Source organism: Zingiber officinale, chromosome 3A, assembly GCF_018446385.1.
Source record: "Zingiber officinale cultivar Zhangliang chromosome 3A, Zo_v1.1, whole genome shotgun sequence".
Taxonomy (NCBI): domain Eukaryota; kingdom Viridiplantae; phylum Streptophyta; class Magnoliopsida; order Zingiberales; family Zingiberaceae; genus Zingiber; species Zingiber officinale.
The window spans coordinates 39,652,384-39,658,383 of NC_055990.1; positions in this window are offsets into that span (position 1 = coordinate 39,652,384).

Sequence of the window (6,000 nt, forward strand, 5' to 3'; positions counted from 1 at the left end):
CAATGGAGGAAAAAATTAGACAAGTTTTAATCAACAATTAAAACTTCCTAATTTGTTTCCAGAAATTTTAAAAAATAAAATTTCTCTTTAAAATCTCTTCATGGTTGATAAAAGGAAATTTCTATAATTTTAATTTTATCAACATGTGAATAATTTTTAAAGAGAAAATAAAACATCTCTCCAATCTACAAATAAGGAAAGAGATCTAATATCTTTCTTTAATCTTTTGTAGATCTTTTACAAGAGAGATATTTTAATTTTAATTCTCTTTAAATTATATCTTCCACATAATAATAAAAATTAAAATTAAATTTTTTTTTTAATTTAATTTGGCCGGCCCTACTAGCTTGGGTTCAAGCTAGGGCCGGCCACCCAATTTTATACCTAGGCTGGCCCTAGCTTGGTTCCCAAGCTAGCTTGGCCGACCCCTATTGGGTGGGTATAGAAGGTGGGTATAGGTGGGTATAGAACTCTATAAATAAGAGGCTACGATAGGGACCGAGAGGAGGAATTGGTTTTGGTCTCCCGATAAAATTAAGCATCCCGTGTTCGCCCCGAACACACAACTTAATTTTATCAATGATAATTCATTCCACTAGAGAACTATCATTGAACTACCGCACCAATCCCAAATTATATTTTTGGGCTCCTTCTTATTATGAGTGTGTTAGTCTCTCTGTGTTTAAGATATCGAATGTCCACTAATTAAGTGAGTTACTGACAACTCATTTAATTAATATCTAAGTCCAAGAGTAGTACCACTCAACCTTATCGTCATGTCGGACTAAGTCCACCTGCAGGGTTTAACATGACAATCCTTATGAGCTCCTCTTAGGGACATTATCAACTTAGTATCTCTAGGACACAGTTTCCTTCTATAATCAACAACACACACTATAAGTGATACCATTTCCCAACTTATCGGGTTTATTGATTCATCGAACTAAATCTCACCCATTGATAAATTAAAGAAATAAATATCAAATATATGTGCTTGTTATTATATTAGGATTAAGAGCACACACTTCCATAATAACTGAGGTCTTTGTTCCTTTATAAAGTCAGTATAAAAGGAACGACCTCAAATGGTCCTACTTAATACACTCTGAGTGTACTAGTGTAATTATACAGCCAAGATAAACTGATACCTAATTACACTACGACCTTCCAATGGTTTGTTCCTTTCCATTATGGTCGTGAGCTACTGTTTATAATTTATAAGATACTGATAACATGATCCTCTGTGTGTGGCACCACACACCATGTTATCTATAATATAAATTAATTGAACAACTACATTTATCATAAATGTAGACATTTGACCAATGTGATTCTTATTTCTTGATAAATGTTTATACCAAAAGCTAGGCTTTTAGTATACACTCTAACAATCTCCCACTTATACTAAAAGACTAAGCTGCTATATCTGCTGCCATACATCTGATTCCTAACCCTTCAACATGTCCATCAAAAGCTCTTGCCTTAAGGACCTTAGTGAAAAGATCTATAGGTCATCATCTGATGCATTCTAGGTAGCAACAACTTCTCCTCGTTTATACGATTTCTCGTATTGGGTGGTACTTGCGCTCTATTGTGTTTACTTGCCTTATAGACTTATGGTTTCTTCGAGTTTGCTACTGCACCAACATTATTACAATAAATTGTAACAATCTTTGGACAAACCAGAAATCATATCTAAGTCTATCTTGAGGTTATTGAGTCATTCAGCTTTTATGACTACCTCAGAGGCTTGCCATATACTAAGCTTCTATGGTGGAGTCCAAAAAAACACCTATGCTTATCACTCTTCCATAGTTATGACTTTACCTCCTAAAGTAAACACAAAACCCCGAGGTTGACTTATTATTGTCCCTATCCGATTGGAAGTCAAAATCCATGCAACCCACAAGGACCAAATTAACTGCCTTGTAAGCTAGCATATAATCTCTAGTGCCTCTAAGGTACTTCAATATATGCTTTACTGCAGTCCACTGTCCTTGTCCAGAGTTTTGATATCTGCCAACTATGCCCTTGGCAAAACAGATTTCTTATCTCGTGCATAACATTCATTAGGCTTCCGACAGCCGAAGCATAAAGAACTGCCTTTATTTCCTTTGTCTCCTTTGATGTCTACAGAGACATATCTTTAGATAAAGTTACTCCATCCTGAAAAAGGTAAGAAACCTTTCTTGGAGTTTTGCATGCTTTAAAACGAGCAAGGATTTTTCCAATGTATGAAGCTTGGGATAAGTAAAATATTCTTTTCTTGCGATCCCTTATTACTTTGATCTCAAGAATATATTCATTCTCCCAAGTCCTTTATATCGAATTGTTTGGACAACCATACCCTTACTTCTGACAACATTTTGATATTGTTTCCAACTACAAAAAATGTTATCTATGTATAGTACAAGAAATACCACCACGCTTCCATCACACCTTTTGTATGCACAAGACTTACCCGGTTACTAAATAAATCCATAGGTCTGAATTACTTTGATAAACCGGATGTTCCAAGACCTTGAAGCTTTGCCTCAGTCCATAGACTGATTGAGCTTTACATAAGATGCTCTTAGCCCTTTGCAATGAACCCTTCTGGTTGCTTTATATGGATGCTTTCTTCAAGACTTCCATTAAGGAATGCTGTCTTGACATCCACTTGCCAAATAGATAAAAGAATCCGGATAGACTTAAGCATGGCTACCAGTGAAAAAGTTTCCTTTTTCATCTAACCTTGCTTTGAATGTTTCTACCTTCCTGTCTATCCCTCTTTTCCTATTATAGACCTTTTTATACCCAAAGGCTTTTACACCATTTGGTGGTTCTACAAGCTTCCAGATTTTATTAGAATACATATATTCTAATTCTGTTATTCATTACTCTTTGCCAAGATATTGCATCTTTATCTTGGAGTGCTTCGTCATATGTCCGGAGATCAGGTTCATGTCCTCCAGGGATCGAGTCCAAAAACTCTCCCAAAACATGAATCTTTTTAGGTTGCCTAACAACCCTCCTACTATGACAAGGCACTTTCTGCAATTGTGTATCATTTGTGATACGTGTTGCAGTTTTCTTGTGGTATCTCATCTTGTACAGTTGGTACTAGGTTAGACATGTCCTTTATTATTTCCTTAAGAACAAATTTACTTATGAGCACGTGGTTCATAGTCCTTTTCTAAAAATCGTTCATTGATGCTAACAATGACCTTCTGATTTTTAAGACTATAAACCTACTTTTGTTTATCTAGGATATCTTACAAACAAGTGAACTCCTATCCAACTTATCATTGTCTCTCTATAACATATGTGCTGGATTTCACTAATCCGAATATGCTTCAAAATAGGTTTTCACCTATTCAGCAATTCTATATGAGTAGAGAGTTCTAACTTGGAAGGTACTATGTTCACTTTCGTTTCCAGAGTTTATCCTTAAAACAAATTTGGTAATTTTCTGAATAACTCATCATCTATCTAATTATTCCATAAGAGTCCTTTACCTTCTTTCTACTGCACCATTCTGTTGGGGTGTACCAGATGCAGTTAGTTGGGATTGAAATCCAACTACTGATAAGTGACTCCTAAAATCTCTCAAGAGGTACTTGTCACTACGATCTTCCATAGTGACTTTTTACTTTAACATTTCTCCGCATCAACCTTGTACTCTTTGAACTAATCAAAGTACTTAGTCTTGCGGTACATTAAGTAAATTTATTTGTATCTTGAATAGTTGTCTATAGACAAAATATTCAATACTACCTCTTGTCTGGATAGTCATAGGATCACACAAATCAGAATGAACCGTTTTCAACATATCTTTGACTCCTTACTGTTAGGATCGTTCGTACTCGGCTAGAGAGGGGGGGTGTGAATAGCCGACCCCAAATCCGCTTTCTTTCTACAAATCGAGTTAGCACAGCGGAAAATACAAAGAAACGAAAGAGAAGAAAACCAAACCTTAACACAAGGATGTAACGAGGTTCGGAGATTAGGGCTCCTACTCCTCGGCGTGTCCGTAAGGTGGACGAGTCCAGTCAATCCGTCGGTGGATGAGCCCCCGGAAAACCGGCTAATAGATACTCCTTGTGGGTGGAGAAACCTCGCCACAATAACTCGCAACAGCAAGATAGAATACAAGGAATACAAGAAATAAATACAATGAATGTAACAATACAAGCTTGCCTTCTTGTCGTCGACTGAAGTTCTGGAAGCAACAACTTCACGGACGAATGCCAACAAGCAGCTCAGCCGAAAGAAGCTCACGCGGGGCTTCGGAAGTGAGCTCAACAAAGCTCAGTCGAAGCTCAAACTTCAGCAGCAGAACAGAAGTTCTAAGAAGGAAAAAGAAAGAGAGAGTTCTCACAGAAGATGCCCTCGTCTCCTTATACCGCCAAGAAGAAACAATGAAGAAACCAGCCGCGTCACAGAACTCGATCGTGGACCGATCAGTAATATCCTGACGGCCCGCATCGACGTGAAGAAGCTCGCTTTCGCCCCGATCGGTCCATGGACCTATCAGGAACCTCTGATCGGTCCATGGACCGATCAGAATCCTCTGATCGGTCCACGCACCGATCAGGAACTCTCGACGGCCCGGGACCGATCAGCTTTGGCCGATCGGTCCCGGACCGATTAGCCCCTCTGCGCCCGCCTCCTGTTCGGCCGATCGACTCGATCGGTCACCGATCGATTATCACACAAGAGGCTATCGATAGATCGGTCACCGCACCGATCGTAATATTCGAGATCACCGATCGATCACCGGATCGATCTAGTTCATGGTTTTCGCCCAAACCAAGTCCAAACCAACATCCGGTCAATCTTGACTTGTTGGTACTTCATTCCTAGCATCCGGTCACTCCCTTGACCTGCTAGAATTCTCCGCAAGTGTCCGGTCAATCCTTTGACCTACTTGGACTTTCTCAACACCGGATGTCCGATCATCCCCGATCCATCCGGATTTTCCTGCACGCTTCACTCACCCGACTTTCACCGCTTCACTCACCAGATTTCCACACCGCCTAACATCCCAGTTAGGACTTTTCACCGGCTTCACTCACCGTGACTTTCCAACCGCCAACGTCCCGCTTAGGACTTTCCCACCGCCTCGGCTTCACTCACCAGACTTTCCAACCGCCTAACGTCCCGCTTAGGACTTTCCCACCGCTTCACTCACCAGGACTTTCCACACTGCCTAACATCCCAGTTAGGACTTTCCCACTGCCTGGCTTCACTCACCAGGACTTTCCACACTGCCTAACATCCCAGTTAGGACTTTTTCACTGCCTGGCTTCACTCACCAGGACTTTCCAACTGCTTAACGTCCCAGTTAGGACTTTCCCTCGTGCCAAGACTTTCCGCGTGCCAAGCTACCTGCTTGGACTTTTCCCCGTGCCAAGTCTCCGTACTTGGACTTTTCGCGTGCCAAGCTCCCTGCTTGGACTTTTCCCGAATCACGGTCAACCAGGTCAACTTTGACCTAAGGTTGCACCTACAATCTCCCAAACACCTATTCTTGTCAAACATCAAGAATACAACTCTCTTCTCGTCAAACATCGTCAAACATCAAAACACAACTCGAGTCAGGTCAACTCGAGTCAGGTCAACCAGGTCAACCTTGACCTAAGATTGCACCAACAATCTCCCCCTTTTTGATGTTTGACAAAATCCAAAATCAAGTTAGGTTAACCCGATAACCTAACTTAGGTTTTCCAATGTTCTTCCTTGAACATTCTTCCAAAACCTACACTCTCCTCCTTGGGACATCTCTCCCCCTTTTTGACACACATCAAAAAGAGGGAATCAAGGTCAAGAGTTTCTTCCTAATGAAAATCCCATACCTTTCATTGAAACCCTTAATTTCCCCCTTGAAACTAAACTCAACACTCAATTTAGTGATAATCCCATATCACTAATCCTCGAAAGTCTTAAGGAGTAAAAACTCCCCCTAAAAGTCAACTCCCTCTTGACAATTAGGTAAAACTCCCCCTAAAGGTCAACTCC